Source organism: Gouania willdenowi, chromosome 11, assembly GCF_900634775.1.
Source record: "Gouania willdenowi chromosome 11, fGouWil2.1, whole genome shotgun sequence".
Taxonomy (NCBI): domain Eukaryota; kingdom Metazoa; phylum Chordata; class Actinopteri; order Blenniiformes; family Gobiesocidae; genus Gouania; species Gouania willdenowi.
The window spans coordinates 19,695,269-19,716,951 of record NC_041054.1 but is presented as its reverse complement, the minus strand read 5'-3'; the positions used below and the strand labels follow the sequence as shown (position 1 = coordinate 19,716,951).

General features: G+C 37.9%; 1 protein-coding gene across 1 annotated transcript in view; it reads left to right on the top strand.

The window, feature by feature from the left end:
* The window catches only part of trim71 (tripartite motif containing 71, E3 ubiquitin protein ligase), a 47,989-nt gene that overhangs the window by 1,888 nt on the left and 24,418 nt on the right, over positions 1-21,683 (top strand). The window lies entirely within an intron of this gene.

Here is a 21,683-nt window from a genome sequence, read left to right as displayed (position 1 = left end):
ATGGCCAAAGGTTCAAAGGGAGCTGAGTGGCTCTTCACCTAGTTCCCTGGAGACAAACAGGCACGTGCGTGGAGCTGGATTTTCACCCACAGAGATCCTGCACACACACACACACACACACACACACACACACACACACACACACACACACATGCACACACACATTCGCAGAGACACATGCAGGGTCTGGTTAATCTGTACCACACCAGGGCAGAGAGAGGCCCCTGTAGTAACGGCACACATGTTTCTATGACTGATAGAAGTCTTGTAGCTGGACATATTGTGGAGATCTAGTAAAAATGTATTTGAATTCTGGGCTTTGTGTGATCTGGGTGAAAGAGAACTACAAAGGCCTATAGCAGCAAAGCAGCTTGGTCTTGTGTTAGTCATATGGTCAGAAGGATCACACATAGCATAAGAAGGAGGTCATGGGTTGTCTTTTGTTGTACTTCTGCTGGTTTTTCTTACGTACCTTAAAGAAGTTCTTCCTGCTGGTTAAAAAAAAAAAACAACCAAAAGTTACATTTGTGGCACAGTTAATGGAAACTATTCCTTTCTACGGTGGCTCATTAAATTTCAACCAATTTTTTTCATGCATCATAATCAGATGAGTGGCGTATTTAGCGTTTAAGGCAGATACAGTTGCATGTGTAGCCTCGCTGCCTGCCCCAGCAGTAAAAGCCTGCAGGCACAGCAGGATGCCATTCATGTGAGTAGACACTAGCAAAACACACAAGTTCTGGCCACCATAACTTTAAAGATTGTGTGCACAGAGGTACCACATTGACCTCGTCATTGTTTGTGAAACGAGGGGAAATAATGTTCTTTTACTTTGAACTGAGCTGTTTTGACAAAAATGAATATTTTCATTAATTGAGTAAAGCTTCAGTCATAATGGAACACTTAAAAAGATTGTTTTCTGGTTCTGGAACCCTTCAGAGGAATTCCTTAAACAGGATACACACACAAAGACAATCACGCTGTAGGATGGCAAACAGCAGAATATTTGATGTCTTATAAGCTTGTCCTGTGGTCTATGGCGTGTTGAGAGGGAAGTTGTCCTATATTTGCCTCTGAAATGGTTTGAGGCCGACAACCGTAAATATCGAAAAAGTTTAATATCTACGACCAAAACTTCTCATGTGCGGGGAAAGCTGACAACTCCCGACTCATGAACCGGTGATTTGTCACGTGGAACAAAATGGTCACAGTTACATGATGTTTTTTTATTATTTCTGAGCTAATTATTCTGAATTAAATTATTTGAAATTAAAGTGTTCTGCTTTGTGTTTACATGGAAATAGTCATTCCATATTGAGGTTTCCATGGAAAACAGGTTTATTCTGCTTTATTAAATTCCGCTTTAGGTCTGGGGGTTGGTAAGGCTTCTGATTGGACAGGGGGCGAACGTAACGTTTCACGTCTTGTCAGGAAAAAATGCACAACAAACCTTTTCTTTTCGGCTGCAACATAGAAGACCACATGATAAGAACTGTTTTCACTTTTATTTTTATTGTAGTTTTGAAGCAGCAGCTCAACAATAACACAGTTTCACTTTGGTCGACTGAGCAGGAGAAGGTAGATAGGAACTAATCGGCGGTAAATAAAGCCCAGCAAAACTTCGGAAAACAATATAATAAATATTTGCTCCCTGGTAAAAATAGCAGCTTTAAAAACCGGTACAATGATAAACTTCGTGATATTACAGCCTGTACATGTAGTACGGGGACGCATTTACTCCGTCTCCGGGTTTTAGTATCACCCGTAAGTGCCTGTGTGGTTGTGAATGTCCGCATGTTCATGCTTCCATTCATCCACTCTTTATTATATCCTTATCTTTTAAGACTCTTATTAAATAAATAGTCTCCGCTGTAGTCCAGGCTGCCATCTTGGATTACGTCATCACTGCGCATCATCTCGACAGGAGCATGTGCAGAACAACCGGAATTCACTTAGAGTTGAATTAAACGTTTTCAAGATAGAGGAAATATTTAATTCGGAATAAACCAGCCACCTAATTCGGGTTTAAGTTTAATTCAGAATTACGTTTCCATTCGGAATTGAGTGTTTACCAGGTCAGTTTAAAGAGGATTTAACTTTCATTCTGAATTAAAGGGCAATTAAAGCTCCCATGTAAACGTGGCCAATGTGTCTATCAAGAAGCGAGCTGACTGAGAAACACATAATGCTGGATTCCAGGAAACTCAGAACTTGGCCTTTCCAGATCAAAAGTTCAGCGACAACACGTCGAACTATCTCAAACATGGCTGACTGCTATAATATTTGTGTTTTTTAATTTTCTTTTTTCAGGTAGGACAGAAAATCCAGAGTTGCTTGGAATGCAGTATTAGATCATGTTGTTGGATTTCATTTGATCACGCAGGAGTTCTGTCTCGGAAGAAGATGGGTTGTTGGACAGATTCGTTATGCGTGTGCTGTGTTTTATCTGAACACATGCACACATGGTACGATCAGAACAGTTCTATGCCGAATATCTTTTTAACCTCGTGTGTGTGGGGGGTCTGATTTTTAAAAAAAAAAAAAAAAAAATTTGGGTTGACATGGGTTCACACCATCTTTAACTTGCTTTAAACGGGCCACAGTTGTTTTCTCTGAAAAGTCTGGGTTGTGAGGCCAGGTGTGAGCGCACAGTAGGACAATAAAGCAGGCTCGGCCCCAAATGGAGACAAAAGGTCTCAGCACAGTTGTAAACAAACAAACATCACCTTTAGCGCTGCATTTTTGAGGCATAGCAAGGCACAGGTGATACAGGACGTTAGGGTTGTACGATTATAGTCAAAATGATGATCGCGAATATTTGGATACATTTTGTAATCACGATTATTCTCCATGTTAGTCTAAACGTCTGTATTTGTTATTTAACTACTTTTTAACATACAATATGTGAACAGTTTAGAATGCTTAAGAAAAGCAATAATGATGAATACAAAAATGTACCCAATCATTTTAAATTGACTATGGGCTAAATATATAAATACACTGCTACACACTCATAGTGGAACTCTATGAAAACAATTATAGTGTATAACAAAAGGTTTAGAACATCAGGTTTTGAGCAAGAAACAGCAGCCTGTCAACATTTACTGACTTGAGTGTCCTATTAATAATAACTAATTGGATATGTTTTTCTTAAAGGGGGGTATCATGTGTTTTTCATGCATATATTACCATTCTATAGTGTACTCAATTAACTATGCTACCTAAAATTGTTTGGAAAATACAGCAAAAAATTACTTAAAAGAAATTTCCCTCTGTTGCAACACTGTTCATGACGCTTCGATTTCGCCTCTGTCTCTTTAAGAAACTCCAAGCTTATTAATCCACTTTCAGAGTAGACTGATCGACACGCAGCTCTCTCTCTGCTGTTTGCTGCGACTGAAGCTGTTTTGACGGAGTGAGGGGTGCAAGTTTTTTAATTTTTTTGAATTTTAATGCATACATAAATGAGTACAGACAACATAAGCTAGGGGTTTCTTACAAAAGTAAATCTGCAGAGGCAGGTGCTGTGGGTTCAACTGAGGAAGATAACATAGGATGTGCCTCGTCCCCAGGCGGAGCCTCGTCCCCTTGAGCAAAACAGCAGTGAAATGGCTGCTGGCAGGAGATTTAAAGGTTTAAAAATACGTGAATCACTCTGAGCAACACTTGAGGTGTGTTTTTCAGGATGAAATGACACACTAACATGATATAAAGCTTGAAAAAAATATGTTTACATGATTTACCCCCCCCTTTTAATAGAAACCACATGACTCGCTGTCATCATTCTAGTTTACAATGTGTGAAGCTTTGCTCGCTTGTTATTAAGGCAGCTTAATAAAGCTTTAATCGTGTGTTCGCTGACTACTGGGGCCTGTTTAGATATGCAGGAGAGCCCACATTTTAAATGTCAAATTTGCCGACGATCAGATAATTTTAACCATGTAAGCCAAAATCGTAGTCACTATTAAAATTTTAATAATTTTGCAGCTTTACAACACGTGTGAACATTTCCTGAACCAACAAACTTGTGTTTTATGCCTGTATATGGACTCTTTTAAATAATGAGCAAAATGTTAAGCATCTCTAAAAAAAAAAAAAAAACATCTTGGTTACAAACCCGTCTCACATCTTTCATGGTTTTTAATAAAGGAAATATTACCCCCCCCGCCCACTACCAGTAAATGTGTAGGTTCAGTTTTCCACTGAAGGCTTCCTTTCCCACTCACTCGCTCAGTCTGTCTGAGTCCGGGGGGAGTGGGGGGTGGGGGCACTGACACAGGAGAAGGCCAAGCTTTCTTTACCTATAAGCTCAGAGGGAGCTGAGCCATTGTCCTACAGCCACCCAGCTCTATGTTACGTCTCCATGTGGATACTCACTCATTCTGTGATGAAGACCAGCTCAGCCTGTATTTGTGTTTGTTCTCCTAATCCATGCTACCCTACAAGTGTGGGTTACATTGCCTTTTAAACCTTTTCACAGTTAATGTATAAATGTATGATTCAGCCAAAGCACATTTTTCACCAAAACAACTCGAGATCTTCTGCACTTCATCGCACTTGATCCGCATTATAAAGATCATTACTTGGGGAAATTAAAGAAACGCACACAAGGAATTACGCACGCCACAATGGATGCACAGAACCTGGTGCTCTCAGTCAGTTATAGGTATGTAGATTATTATTTAATGTATACATAAGTGGGGTCAAATTGAACATTTTATTCCCATTTTTATATATTGAGCATTGTTGGAACGTCGGCGCTAAATTAATATGTTCAGATATTTTTAATTGATTTATTCTTTGCAGTATTGATATTGATTTACAAAATTGCAATGCTTTAATTTTAGTGAGGTTAGTACACATTTGTAACCATTAATGCAATGGTGCTAATAATTGGCATAATCATTTCTTTGATCATTTTCAGTTTTGGCCGAAATGTTACATTTGAATGCATCCCTAATCATCATATATTTACACAATATTTTTTCTTGGTAAACTTGCATTAGAATGTGTAGCAAAGACACGGCAATATCAAATCTCACACAAAATTGTCATTTTCCACAATCACAAAACATCGGATGCCCTAGGTGGCTGTTTTAGAATGAATCGTATGGCCGATAATAACATTTGGTTCTTCTGATTTAGGCATTTAAAAAATTAATCAGTAGTTTGTTTTAGGGATGGGTGATTTGGACCAAGACTCATATCTCAATTTTGGCGATATATGATATAAATCTATATATTTTTAACCCATTTATTAACAAAAATCTGCACAAAATGTGTAACTTTTGGCTTTTTCTCCTATAAGGGACAGCACGTGTGAGTGAGTTTTGTAGTGTGGCTTGTTTAGTGAAGGTCTGGGTTAGGAGTAGACTCACTCAGAACTCCTTTTACCGTGCTTTCCTGCTGTTCTGAGAAGTACCAAAAGCAGCGACTCCTAAAACAAGTTTTTTTTTTGATACTAAATAAGCTATGAAATCGAAATATATCGATATAGTCGACATTGTAATTTTCCATATTGCGAAAATAGAAATCTTGATGTGTGTAGAATCTCGATATATTGCCCAGGCCTACAGTATGTTTGCTTCTTTGTTTAGCTTCTGTTCTATTCTTGGTATTGGATTCTTAGACCTCTGACTTACTATTGTTATTATTACAATTAATAGGGAGAGTTATTTATTTCCCCTCCCTGCATGTTTGGCACTCAGCTGGCTGTCAGCTGGAGCTTTCTCTCTGTATTCGGGCACAACTCACTTTTACTGGTGCTGGTTCTGCAATCTTGGTGTTTCTCTCTTGTTTTGTAAGCTTGGCAATGGATTTCACTTGCATTCAAAACATTTCTGGGATGCTCACTGTTCATTCTGTGTTGGTGATTTGAACCCTATATAAAGAAATTCACCACAGGGTTATTTTTTTCAACCATGAAAAAAAAGATGGTATGCATTATGCAGGTATGGCAATCAAGAGATTTGTGCAGCATTGATTTAGCTGAGGGTGAAACAGGGTATCGGGTATCTCCGGCATTTTCTATCCAGACCAGCACACTGCATTATCAGCGACACCACGTAGAAGCTTAAGTCGGTGATGCTATACTTGTGGCTTTTTGTCTTAATTTTTTTTTTAATCCCCTAGAAAACTTTAAAAGGTGGGAACTTTTTAATCCCCTTTTTACCTATTTTCTTTGGCATTTTGCAACTTCCTTTATCCAATTTTTACCCCTTTTCAAAAAGGCATTTTGCCTTTTTTCCTCTATTGTTTGCCGCATTTTGCCGTTTTTCACTATTGTTTGCCACATTTTGCCCATTAAAGCCACCCTTTGCCATTACATACCACCTGGTTCCTCTTTATTTGTCCATTTTTTGCCCACTCATGACTGCTTTTGTCCCATTTTAGTCACTTCTCACTCTTTTCTTGCCACGTTTTTGCCTTTTTTGGACCATATTTGGCCACCTGATCCCATGTCTGCCTTCACTTGCTCGGCTCACTGACTAATTGTATGTGGGCAAAGTGCACGATGGAGTGGATATATTGGCCAACTTAAGCAGAATAAATGTCAGTTTTTACTCATCTTGAGCGCGAGCAGCCAGTGAATGACCCGCGCTGTGTGTGAAGTGGAAATAGAAAATGGGATTACATCAAAGGAGCGCCCTTTGCTCGCTGTGATGTCGGCCTCTGACACCACGTTACACACGGAGCACCGCCTGAGACCACTAATGATATGATAATCCTACAAAATGTCACTCTGCGCTTTAGATTGAATTGTTGTCTCGATGGCTACGTGCTCTCGCTTCTACACGTGCTTCTCAGCAACAACTCACACAAATGGGTCTTTTCCTAGCGTAGGGTGGGGGTTAGCGGAGCGGCTTTGCTAGCGGTTGCCTGGCAATGTGTGGAGCTACGAGGATGAAGCTAGGGTGAACTAATCAGCTTGACAGCCCACTGACGCTCTGTGCAGTATTCAAGTAAGAAAGACATGAGTTGTGTGATTGCACTGAAGGGTCTGGGAATGTTATCATTATAGTGGATTCTTTTTTTTTTTTTTTAAAGAAGGAATAAAAACATTTTACTACTTTATTACTGCGCAAATCCTTTAATAGAAGGAAAGATGATCAGTCAAAAGGCTCGCTCGCTTGGTTCTGTGTTCCCCTGTTCCACTCCCCCTCGCTGGAGCTCACAGGCCGAGAATGTTTGTAAGGAAACCTAACCCAACACTGACGCTGATACAAGGCCAGAGGAATTCCTGTAACTTGAGTTTATACCTCATGGGCTCTCTTTCCACTTCTCCTTCTCACACACACACATTGGGTATTTCCTCTGTCGACTGCTGCCTTTCTCATCAGGCCTTTCTGTCTGTTCTGTGTTAGAAACAATGGACATAATAAATGCAGAAAGTCTTCTCAGCGTGATTTAGCAGCTGTTGGTGTGCGGGGCCTAGTGATGACTTTTCATCACTAGGCCCCGCATTGCACGAGTGTATGGAAGCAGCAGGGTTTTCCTTTTCAAGAGCATCTCCCCATCTGTTGGTAGTTATCCTTGGAAGAGCATTTGTGTGTGTGTGTTTCCACACAGCCAGCAGAGCTGGATTATACGAAGTTGGACTTCCAGTGTTTTAATGTGCAACATGTGCCCAGTAATTAGAGAGCATTCCCAGTTTCCTGTGTGTTGTGACTGTGTTTTATGTAGACTAAAGGCGAGTGTATGTGTGTGCGTGTGTCCGAGCTTTGATGTGCATTTCAGGACGTTGAGCCGTGTAAATTTAATGGATAGAAAGGAAAGCATTTATCACATTCTCTTTGACAACAGGATTTAAAACCCATTCAAAAGCTAGACCGTGCTAGTTCTTACTCAGTGGTTGGGCCCGAATGGGGTTTTAATTGGCCATTATTTGACCTCACCCCACAGGATTGTGCTATTAACACATTTGCCTTTAAAGCCCTATTTAAGGGACACTGCACAGCTTCTAGTTATAAGTCCTCCCAGGACTGCTCTCATGTGTTAGCGGGTGGGGTGAATTGTTAGCACAATAGCTTTGTTTCGCTATTTAAATGTTATTTTTAAGAGAGAAAAAACGAATTATTGTATTCCTTTTATTTACACTCAGTCAAAAAACAGTCAATGGAGCGTAGCGTTAACACACCACCGCAGTGAAAGTATTGATACTAAAAGAATGTATTCGGATACGATATTCGTTTGCAAAAGTATCAATACACTGTACACAGTATCATTTTTGCACAACTTTTTTATTATTATTTAAACTGTAGTTTTGTTAATTGTTACATGTTGTAATAGAGGGTTTTTTTTTTGTTGCATTTTTCTTGTTGATAAAAATATTTCTGGTAAATTCTGGGGTAATTTTTTTTCCATTCCTGTGGCATCAAAAATAACATTGAATACTTTTATTACTTATTTTGTATTGTGGAATGTTAGAAAAGGCTTGATAAAGTGATGTTCCTCAAACAGAGAACAATAGTCAGCAACAGTAGCTTACTTTGTTGGAGTGTGAACCACAGTCACCTATGGATAGAAGTGCTGGAGCGGAAAATTTTATCGGATCACTTTTATCGGTGATTTCAGATGCAGTCCGATAAAATCCAATAGTTGTTGGTATTATTTCAATTATTCTTTCTCAGTCTGTGTGTTTTTGGTGTTGTTTGGTTGTTTCTCATGTTGTTTTGTATGTTTATCTGTTATTTTTTGTGTATTTTGTTGTGAACTTGTGTGTTTTTCTGTCATTTAGTGTCTTTGTTGTTTTGTATGTTGTTCTTTTTTTAATCAGTAAATTTTTCTCTTTTGTGTGTTTTTGTCGTCGTTTTGTGAGTTGCTGGTAATATTTAGCATGATTATCATTTTTAACTAAAAACAAACATTATAAAACCCCATATTTAAATGCTTTCATTTGTTAATTTCCCCTTTTTTCTCACTCTCTCCAGCTCTCTCTCTCAAGTACCCCTTGTAGTGCCATTGCGTACCCCCATTTGAGAAACAATGCTCGAGATAGATGATCAGTAAATGCATGTTTTCTCTAGTATTTTAGTGTTGCACTAGCTAAGAATAGCTTGCAGAATTATTTTCTCAGACCTTTCCAACAGGCTAACTGATTGCTTCACCTCCCTCTCATGTCTCTCTGGTAACTTCACCTTGTTTTTAAGGTTTTCCCTCATTATCCAGTTGTTGTATCAAACCGATCTTTCCCACCACTTTTCTTCTTCCTCCCCACGTGTTTTTTTTCTCTAGTAGAAAGCACACAACATTCAGTCACATGCTCGCTGGGTAAGGAGACCAGCTGACTAGTTTGTTTTCCTTCTACGCTGTCCAATCCGATCGCTGGCTTGCAGCCACCGCCCACTCCCCGTGTCATCTCTGGCAGTGTTTCAAAACATCGACAAGACTGTCCGTGGGTGGGTGTACAACACGTCGCATGCACGGCACCAACACAGTCAGGATTGCCACAAGAGGGCGGAGCAGTGGGCCCGAGTACTGGAAAAGAGGGAAAAATAACAGCGGGGAGAGGAAAGAGTCTGAGGGAAGGAAGAGAGGGATGAGGGAATGTTTGTGAGCAAATCATGGAGACTGTTTGGAAAAAAATGAGGGGAGGTGTCTGGGCTCCACATAAAAGGAGCTTTTGTCTGCCAGATGGTTTTCCTGGGAATGTCGGGATCAGGTATTCCACAGCTTATCCTGCCTGGACATACCAGACTAGCTTAGGTTTGCTACTGACTGGTCAGTCTCTCTTGATTCCCTCCTTTTCATCATTTTCTTACTGTAATGTGTGGATAAGCTTCATAACTTACATAGTTTTACAGGTGGTTAGCTTTAGTTTCAGCTGTTGTCCCAGGTTAATGGGTTGCATGCTAACCTTTTCCATGGTTTGCCCATGTCTTAAAACAGTGGTTCTCAACTTGGGGATAGGCACCCAGAAGTGGGACCAGTTTTCAAAGGCACGCGCGTATTTCCTTGTCCCCAGCAAGGAATATGTTGTGCACACTGTACAATTTCTTCATTATAAACCTGTTCATATTGATATGTGAAAGTTAAAATTTTCTGTGCTTTGGAAGGCTTTTCTTTTATTAGCTAATTTTTTTTCTGATAAGGAACCGATGCTTGATTTAATTTGCATTAAGTGCATAAAAAAAGCTTTCAGTTTTCAATTGAAAATACCTGTAAAATAGAGAAAAATTTATATTTCTGTCAATGTTGACTAGTATACAGTGGGGTTGTGTTTGGTGATATTTTGTAATAAATCTGACTTGGTTAAAACACAGGCTTTCACCTTGTGACTGATGTAGGGATGAATGAGGAAATGTCTCTTTGTGAGAAATCATGGCTAACTTGATGAAACCAGATGTAAATGAAGCCTTTAACGTTGGTTTGTCTCAGGATGTAAACAGTGTGCGTAAAGGAATAATTTAACTGTGCTCCCTTTAGGCAGAAAACGTCAGTTTTAAAATAGAAATTACTGTTTGACTTGCAGACATGGGGAGAAGCCTTTAGGAATGTCACCCTAAAGTGTTTGCTTGTATTCCTTCCTCCTGACATGTTGATTCTGGCTGTTGATGCACAGTTAGAGGAGGAGCTCCTTGGGGCCTAAGGCTCTGACACACATTTTGAATGGCGACGTTTCCCACAGGTGGAGCATTTGCTTGTGTCGGATGCAAAATTTGATCCAGGTTTCCGATACGATTCGATTCACAATACTGGGTTCACGATACGATTCTCTCACGATTTATTTTACAAAATGGGACTGTACAAATGATGACTGAAAAATATTCCTTTATCTTTTTCGGGAAACAACTAGAAAATACTCTACTATTTTCCTTTTATTTTTCATTGTCAAAAGAATCCCTAACGTGGGTTTGGATCCCACAATTGACATTTTTTTTAATTTATTTTAACATATTTAACACGGCAAATTAAACTTTTAAAAATACATATCCGACAAAAACATTTTAAGGTTAGAGTTTGGGTAAGGAATAGAGTTACAGTTAGGTTTACATTTAGGGATAGAGTTACAGTTGGGGATAGGGCTACAATAAAAGGGTTAGCGGGGTAGCTAAAAATAAATATGAGCTACACGGAACTTTAAGTCACCTGGTGCACCTATCACGTGACCTAAACTGGCCATTGAGGGGCGCTGCGTATCCATAAAGGGGCAGTCTACGTATACGTTTAACGTACCCGTAGCCACGGTCTATAGTTTTTCAAGCTGAAAATACAAGAACCTAGTCGAGACTTGCAGGTCATGGGCTTTCAAGATGGCGACTTCCGACTACTACGGCAACAGTGTTTGGCCAAAACACACAAACTCACCCAGACCTTTACAGTCTTTAACACGATCCCAACAGGAAACAACAGTGACCCCAACTTACAATGTATTACATAGACAGCACAAGGAGTGTGTGTGTGTTTTTGTTTACTATGAATTAGTGTTGGAGCAGTCGAGTCCGAGACCTTTAAAATTTGGTCTCGAAACCAAATTTTAAAGGTCTCGGACTCGGAAGCATTTTGACTTGGTCTTGTCTCGGACTCAAGATTTTCCATCAAGACCGTTCGAGACCAGCATTAATTCCTGCTATTTTTAAACTTTTTTATAATGTGATAACACGGAGAAGAACAGGATAAAACAATCCTTTATTCATTCTTTAATCCACCCCGTATAATGACCACAACCTTCCTTAATGTGACTGAGTGACGTCTATGACACACTCGTGTCATAGACATTTTGTCCGTCAAATGTATTTAAAATAAACTAAAATTAAAGAGAGAATGTTATTTAACTGTCGAACCTTGTCATAATTTTATTTATTTATATATTTTTTTAAATTGAAAAAAAAAATGTTTATGGTTTCGGTCTCGGCTCCCGAAAGTCTTGGTCTTGTCTTGGTCTCGGGCAAGTCTTGGTCTCGGATAGTGTGGTCTTGAACACAACACTAGTATGAATAAATGTTACTTTTTGTTTTTAGTTTGCCTTTGTGTGATTACATCATTGGAATCAGTTTTATTAAAGTATCTTATACAAACTGCATTGTTTTGATGCCATAATTTGCCTTAATACACTATGCATTGTAGCAATTTTTAAAACGAGAGTCGATTTTGAATCGAATCGTGAGACCCCCAAAGATTCACATCCCTAATTGATTATGTCGACTAATCGTTGCAGCTTTAAAATACACTGTGGGAAAGTCCATCTAAGGGGAAAAAAATTGCACCCAAAACAAAAATCTGGGTCCTGACAACAGGAATAAGCCTTGAAATATGGAGAAGCTCACATACAACCATTGCTGATGGTTACATATTTTTCTTGCCTCTTTTCCAGCTGCCCTGTGTGTTTTTTCTTCTTCTTTTTTCCTGGCACCATAATGTCACATTTGCACACCCCACCCCTCACCCTCCCTGTGTGCACGCAGGCAGCGAGTGCTGCATGGAGGGATTTCACTGGCTGGCCGAGCCAGTGCCCTCTCCCCCAGTTCCCAGTGCGTCTGTAGAGTGGTGGGGAGGGGTAAAGGAATGATGCTACTACAGCCTACTGCAGCTCCCAGTCAGCGTGCATTACTATTACTGGCTTTGGGGTTTTATATTGTTCATCTTATTCATTATAATAATCCATTTGTAATAACGAATTCATCATATTGAATGTATATTTTTAACTTTGTCCATTTATGTAGATGGAGAACCTTACTCTTTATCAACAAACTAAATACCAATACTTGTGATTGTGGACAGCAGATTATTTAAACTTGTATTTGCCTTTTAAAAGGTTTATTATAATAGCAAAAAAAATAAGGATGCCTCAAACAACCATTGGTTTTTATTGTTTGAATTAAAAAAAATCAACATTTCTGCTTCATCTTTTTAATAAAATATATAAATAAAGTAAACGCCTATGCTAGGCTAATGCTATCGTTAGGTTAATACTAACACTAGGCTAATGCTAATACTAGCTAATGCAGAGCAACGCGGGCATTCACCTGCATCCTCACTTGCATTTTTGTCAGGAAATGCAAATATTCTAGTTTAAACTTGTATTTGCCTTTTAAAAGGTTCATTATAATAGCTGTATATCAGATTCAAATAATAACAAAAATAGGATACCTTTACCAACCTTTAGTTTTTATTGTATGAATTAAAAATCTACATTTCTGCTTCATATTTTTGTCAGAATATCTTTAAGTATTTTTGATATATCTCTGATGTAAGGCTGCACAATTAAACACATTTTAATTGTGATTACGATGAAATCACTGTTCATCAGTGATTTTTTTAATTTAACGTGAAGACTGCTGCATATCTTTTTTCTTTTTCTTAATGTTTTTTTTTTTTTTTACTTTGCAACATACATACAAGACAATGATAAAAACAACTCTATAAGATCCCGAAACGACATTTAAAAATATTTACACATCCTCCTCTTTACTTGATGAAAGCTTTTCTTTTGCACTTGAAACTGTTCACATATTGTTTGTTAATAATGTTTTCCCTAACAGGATGAATAATTGTGATTAAAAATATTGATCAAAATAATGGTCATTATAATTTTGGTCATAATCGTGCAGCCCTTCTCTGATGCTTTGTTTTCTATTGCAAACTGCATTGTGTTTGTGTCTATGTGTGCAAACTCCTAAGGGACAAGTTTACCAGGAAGAAATGTACACTGACAAACATCCTGCGCACTAATGAAACACAATAACTCCCTTCCTCCCAGGTAGCTGAGACCCATTGGTTTATGGCAGGCAGTGCAGCTTCTGTTCCAGCCTATTGACTGAGGCTTTCACTCTGTTTATGTTCACATTGCACGTAGAGACTCACGGTGCCTACATGCTGGAGTGTAATAAACGTGTTCTGCCCCTACGCTCCTCTGTTTTCACTTTGGAATTTACAACTTGGTTTGCTTGAAGCCACGCCCACTTCACTTCATATCGAGTCGATTTCCAGCCCTCTGTACCCATAGCTTGATTTCAGTGTCAAAATCCATCCAAAAATCTGATCCGTTGTATTTGTACGGCCCCTGTTATGTTTCATTTGTCTTTTTTTTTTTTTTTAAATTCTGAATAATGCTGAACAATTAATTGCATTTGCGATTTTCTCGCAATATCAAAAACGCTATTTTCTAATCGCAAAGGCTGCAATTTTTTTTTGGACCGACAAGCTACATCCTTATCGGTCCTGTTACCGGTATTTTTAAGGTTGCATTTATCCTCAAGCCTCAGACAAGCATTGATACTGCCGTGCTGCCTGTCAGTCCTCCTTAAGAACCCACATGCGGAGCTGACTGATGGGAGGGGCTACTGTAGACAGTGCTCGCCTGTTCACCTCGCTTCATGAGTAGGCGTGTCTGTGGACGCTATCTACACATTTATTATTGTTTTCAGCCAAAAAACTGCACATTACAGTAAAACACACTATTTAAGTGGCTATTGTGATTTTGAGTCAGAAAAGTGTGTGCCGCTGCAGAACCAGATGTGTTGGATGTGATGTGTGTGCGCCGTGCGGGGTTCTCCACGGCTTAGCCTTTAGCCTAGCCGATAGTCCTCTGTGGCAGACACGCCTCTGCGAGTGCTGCCAGGCAAACCCACTGCTTTGTGGGCCGCTGGGTCGTCTTGCCGTAGCAGTCCTAGTGCATTAAAATTTACATTTCATATTTATTTAAAGTTTAAATGAATCTGAAATTGTTCATTATGAAACAGATTTATTGCTTGTGTTCATTGAAAAATACATGACAAGATGCCCTTGAAAAAATAAATGCATTTTGAATCGCAATATTGAGGAAAAGTATTGCAATTAGATTATTTTCCAAAATCGTTCAGCCCTAATTCTGAATCTTTTTACTCATTGTGTGAGTTCAGGATTTTCTTAACAGAATCTAAGGCAGTTACAGACCGAGGCAGGCAGAAGGGGAACAGGACATGTCAATGCTGCACTTTAGGAACAGATTGTATCCTGTATCCAGAGTCAATATTATTGACTACGGTTTCAAGAGGCTGACATGTTATGCAATCTACAACCTTCTCTGTGTGTGTGTGATGGGTGGACAGTTGAGATGTTGGTGACACATAAGCAGCAAATAGCATTAAAGATATCTGAGGTGTTGGTACAGCCATTTGTTGTATGATGGCTAGTGGTCATCCTGGTGTTTAGTTCATACATAGCTCTCCACATACAAGCAGAGAAAAACCAGAAACCCATATTTGAATGAATGCAATGGCTAAAACTAGGGCTGGGTGATAAAAGGATGATGATATATATCGCGATAGAGATGTAATCAATATCACCAGATAATGTTGATAATTTCACTGATTTCTGTTAGGAAATAAACACGGAAATTTAAATTTAACGTCTATAGTCATCTGTCAAATGCAATATTTTTAAATTACATTTCATGTGTTCACTAGACAAAGCTGGCCCCATTACACAGGAATGTAATTTGTGATTATTACATCAGAATATCCTGTTAGTAGGGCTGCTAAAGTAATCGCGATTATTTTAGTCATAATTGAAATCACGATTATTCAAAAGATTATTTGTCAACCAAAAAGTTATTTATTTTTTGTACAAAACAACATAAAATTTATTCTTTAAACATAAATGAAATCCTTCAAACACTAAAATCAAGTATTTTCAATTTTGCAAAAAAGGAAAACACTTCTTGTACGCTATGTGTCTTTGCTGTTGGTCTTCATCATCAAACCTAAAGTGTTCCCATATCAGAGAATTTGACTTGCAACTTGTTTACCAAGTGTTTTTGCTGCGCTTCTCCTGCCATGTTTTAAGACCACTGGCAACAACTTTCCTCATGTTGACCCGCAGGCTAGCTTTAGCTTTGAGAGGGGCGTGGCGGAGGGGAGGAGCTTGCATGTGTGTGGATTAAACAATTCAAAGTTAGTGCTAATAATGTGTGTGCCAAGCTTTATTATTTATAGATATCAGAAATAGTGGGTTTGTTATATTTAGTGAATAAAACATGTAAAAATAAATAAAATAAATAAAAATAAAAAATTTCTAATAATAATTTTTTCTCAATTATTTTATTTTTGTAATTGTTGGGTGTAATAATCAAAATCGTAATCAAATTTAGATTAATTAAGCAGCCCTACCTGCTCTCAGTAGATTAATGATTAAATCATTAGGAGATATTTAGCAACCAAAATAAACAAGTTTTGGCAGTAGTGGTTTATATTAAACAGTAAAAACACTACGTTATTTTTGGTTTTCATGTGATTTTTTATTTTTAGAAAATAATTTCATTATAAATGAGGGGATGAATGCTAAAATTGCCCCATAATATATGGGTATAAATGGGTATCGTGCAACTATAGCTGTTATATCGTATGGCTAATCAGCCGTTTGGTTTGAGCTCTTAAGGTTGTGCTTTGGAAAACATCCATTGTCATGGTAATATTCACTGTTTTATTTGGCCGTTGTTACAAACGTGTGAAAGCTTTAAGGACGAGAGATTTAAATACCAAACACACACATGACGTAATTTTATATAATATATAAATATTCACGTTACATTCTTACACTGATTGGACAGAGCTGCTATGCAAGTAACTTAGGTTTCAATGTCCTTGGGCAGGACACGTTAACACATAAATAGGCCTACGCTGGGATTGAATCCCCAACCTCTCTATCAGAAGACTACCCTACAACTACCTAAATTGACTTGTTGTTCAGAGAAAATGGTATTGAACTTTATTTATTTATTTTTTTGGGCTTGAATGAAAATTGAATCATGGAGCAAAATTTTAGCATCTGTTGAATGCCATTAGGATGCATTTTGGGAAATAGTCTGAATCAGAATCAATCAGAATACTTTTAAAGTAGAAAAGTTTTTTACAGATCAACTGCAATAGACAGAATTTACTTTGACCGATCCTTAAACAAGTCTTTACACTAGGGATGTAACGATTCACTCAACTCCCGATACGATTCGATTCACGATACTGGGTTCACAATATGATTCTCTCACGATTTATTTTACAAAATGGGACTGTAGACAAATGACTGAAAAATATTCCTTTATTTTTTGGGGAAAAAAATAGAAAATGCTGTACTATTTTCCTTTTATTTTTCATTATCAAAATAATCCCTTGATAAATTATTCAAAACAATGCAATTTAATTAAAAACAGATCTTGAATTAAATAAAGGAATAATACAAATGAAGAGGAAGCCTATTCATTTAAATTCTGGTTCTATAGTAAACAATGAAAAACTGCATAATAGTTTAACAATTCGACTTAAAAAAAAAAACAGTCATTGAACTGATTTACGTCAGATATTTGTTTGGACCAGCAGAGGGTGCTGGTAACCCAGTGGTCGGTTGGCATGTAGTTATTCTAGCAGTGAAGAAGAGATGCTATGCTAGCAGACAGAGCTAATAGAAAAACGTGACTTTTACAGATATTCAGGTAATATTACAGATATTCTTTCGGTGCTAAAGCGGTGAAGAATCATTTATGAAGATATTTAAGAGTAGAAGGCGGCCAGAAAGAAAGTAGTAGCACATTCTGCCCGCCACATACTCTGCTGGACAAGCAAAGGGATAAATATATATCGATGTCAGCCGTGATACATATGAATTGATTTTTAACTGACTTACGATTAATCGTTACATCCCTACTTTACACAGTGACATTTTAAACGCAGTGAATTTTGTGTCGTTTGTGGTCAACACAAAAAGAGCGGCATCTCATTAATATTAATGTGTAAAATGTGATTGTATTTTGAATTACAACAACAAACATCAGTCACAAAAACAACAACAATAATTAAACAGCTTCTTAGTGCGGCTGATATGAGCGTCCTATAACAGTAATGAGCCCATCCCTCATCAGAGGCCATTCCCTCTCCTGCCCGTCCCCCAGCACTCTTTCCATCATCACCCCCCCCCACACGCACACACACACACACACACACACACACACACACACTGTCACCTTCCTCCTCCATTCCAACCCTGCTGCATTCCTCCCTTTTGTGTCTCTGTCCCCCAGGAATTTCAGAGTCCTTGAAGGGGGAGGGATGTCACAGAAGCCGTTGTCACAGAGTAGTGCTACACTTTAGGGGTAGGTGTGGAGCAGAAGGAGAGACGGTAAGGACTGTAGAGCGGGGGTTTAGCCATATTCAAAGAAGGGAAGGAAGTCAAATAAAGGGGGAGGTGTGTGTGGGGGCGTGTGGCTCATTAGATTATGCTGCTCCCCAGGGTATCAGCTCATATTGATGGATTGATTGCAGGCCCCACCCTTTCCACTCGGGTCATCTGCCACTGAAGGCCATTGATCTGCTGTCTCTTTGGGAGATGATGCCCAGTGCATATTTAATTAATCTGCCATTACTACCAATCAGCCTTCTGACAAGGGCGTTTAAAACAAAGCTCAGTTTGGAACAGGAAACATTGAATGACATTTTTTTTTCCCAGAGGGAAATATCACCCACCTGGATTTTTCTTATATTATTATATCACAGTAGCTGTGTTTCCATTACCCTTGGAAATGCGCAAAATCTAAATAGCGCATTAAAAACTGAACCTGAATTTTAAAAAACACTCAAATATCACTAAAAAGTTTTTACGCTTTCATGAGTAGGAATTTTAGACATTTCGATATTGAAATGTGTCACAAAAGTGCCATCAAAACACTTTTTCCACAAATACACGTCACAGAACGTACCTGGTCACATGACCACTTCTCTCTGAGAAAACATGACGCGGTACGTGTAAACAGAAGAGGAGACTGGTGTCATGTACTGAGAGCACATCGTATTGGGATTGTATATGTGCATATGCACGCACATGCGCACTACCGAAAAATGAATTTTTGCTATTAAAAAAAGAATAAATTTTTGTTTATTTTTGTTTTCACAGTGAACAGACACGTTTTATTTGTTTATTGGATTATGTTAGGGTTAGGGTTACAATCTCAGGTAAACTCAGTATGTGACACTGGGACATTTCTTAGCATTATACTTCAAAATTATTACTGCCACATTAGATGTGAAACAACAACAAATAAACAACAAAGGAATACAGTGTCATAAGGAGGTTTGGAGAGTCCGTCTTCCTGCTGCAAAGTCTCGCGGGATGAGATTTAACGGGAGTTACGAGGCACCTGCCCAAAACAACCTTCAATGGAAACGCGTTCAAAGCGCAGTTATACTTTGTCCACATTTAGAAATATCGCTTTTATTTTGCAAAAATCTGTAATGGAAACCCAATTATTGTCTTTATTTCTATAGCTAAGTGTGAGAAAGTAATAAGTGTAATCACTATTAAAGAAGCAAACAGGTTTTAATTTGAGCCCAACAACATCCTGTATTACAGTAATTTGAGTTTAGACAATGTGAAGTGGTAATTGAATCATTTTATCGAATTCACCCACAGATGAATACTGATTCAGTTTTACTAGCCTTTCAGTCTGCTTTTCTTTTCTTGGACAAATATTTTTGGAGTAGAAATATTATTTTGCAGTATTCGGCTCTATTTGGATTTCTTTTTCCCGCCCTCTTATTTTGCTGCTTGTGTTTGTATCAGTCGGAGCTCGACACTTCAATCCGTGACTAATTTATTCATGCTGCCACTCGAACTTCTTTGTCACCTTTTGTTCACTCGGAGCAGTAAAACACATCTTTCTTAGAGCTCAGCTGTTTTGCATGGACACAGGAAGAGGCAGGAACAAAAGTGATTTAGGAAGTCTTTATTTTTGACTTTTGTGGCTTAATTTAGTCATTGTTTTTTTCTTCAATGTATATTTTAAAAGCCCATATTAAGATATTTATATAGAATACATTTTACACATCAATAGTCAATGGCTTTTCTTGTTCCCGCTGCTTCTTGAGGACTTGATTAGCATCAACTTTTCCTTGTTGCTAAATCTTTTGTCAATGATGCTAATGCCAAAGATACTCTGATGTGTTGTAAACCTTGACCAACCCAAGACATCTTCTTTACTACGTCAGCTAATATCTATTTCATTAATCAAAATAACGAGATCTGCTTACATCAGCGTGATGGTAAAACATGACCTAATCGTATTAATGTGATTATCAATGTTATCGCTATTGACATGGAAACCATAAGTGTCCGATGTAATGGGCTCCTCTTCTAGTCTCCTGGGAACAAGCTGTTTTTGTTGTTGACCAGGAACATTAGTGCCAAAATATTAAGTTACCCTGGTTTTCTAAATATGCATGAATAAGATCGATTAACATTTCATTTTATTTTACTAAATTAATGTAAATTTAGAAACTGGAACATTTAATGATTCTTCTTACATTCTTACAATAAAGAAAAGTGTCATAAATGTCAGATACCTAGGCAATAACGCTGCACATTAAAAGGTTCCCCATTCGGTTTAGAGTATTAAATTAATATTAAAGTATTTATGTTTGTGTCCTTAAAAATATGTCATATGTCAAAAAATACTTTAAAATAGTAGTAATTATTACAGGCTCTTCTTAATGTTTTTTTTCTAAAAACCCGTTTAACTTTAAAGGTGCTAATAAATATAACGTATTGTTATAATGACATACATTTATATTCCTGTACTTTAAAAAAAGAATACAGTTTTGTACATTTTTGGACACATTTTTCCTATTTTCAGCACTAAGAATAACAAAGTTCTTAAACCAGCGCACAATAATGCTACACTTACATAGCCATCATTTTACCTAATGCAAATGTTTTTGATTTTTTGTTTGGCATCATTTCTAAAAAAAAAAAAACCAGTGGTGTCTTACAGACACAAGAATTGACTCAAACGCAAAATCTTAATTCAGCCTACATGCAGTATTGAATATTAGTTACAAAATACAACTGAAAATGAAGATGTATATGAGAATACATGAAGTAAAATACAGTGTGGAATAGGATAGGCAATTCTTAGGCCTATGTGTGCTATTTTGTAATTGCACAGAATATATTGGCTGTCTATATAAAGATTTCACTCTGTGGAACACATTTTTTTTTTATATAACTAACATTTATTAAGACAAAAAGGTTTAACAATGGCAAAAATTACATATTGTTGCAGTTCACTAGAGATGGACAATATTATTGGCTCACTGATATCATCAGAAGGTATTTGCCACAAAATGTAATATCGGTTGACATCGTTTCCCCCCTCATTTCTGTATTTGTTGGCTAAGGTTGACACTACGGTACATATAGTGCACTCTTTTTTTTTTTTTTTTTTTTTCGTCAAATACGCAAGTTTTTTCTTGCAGATATCACCAAATTAGCGCAAGAGAGACGCACAAATAATGCTGAGGGGGTGAATGGAGGCTGTCCTCCGGTACATGAATAAATGATGTTGAAAATGCATAAACGGCTCATTCTTGACTCATGTAGCTGTGTGTGTTACATATGTAGAGAGCAGGTCCCTGAGCTGTGTGTGTTACAGCAGTTACCATGTGATTTACAGCAGCAGTAATCCACTACATAGCATGTGACGGCACATGAAGCTGCGTGTCATGTTTATAGTTGTATGCAGAACGAGTGACTAGTAAGTAAAGCTGAGTTATTAAAGAAACTTGCCTTGGATCATTCTCCATGTGCATGGATTTGAATAGTGTCGACTCAGCAGCAATGGGTTCGGGCTTAAAGAAAGATTGGCTTTATTTGGGTACGGGCTGTATTCTGTCAGGTCTAACTTTGTAGTGTGATTAAAGTGTCTGCGCATGTGCTTGTTTTGG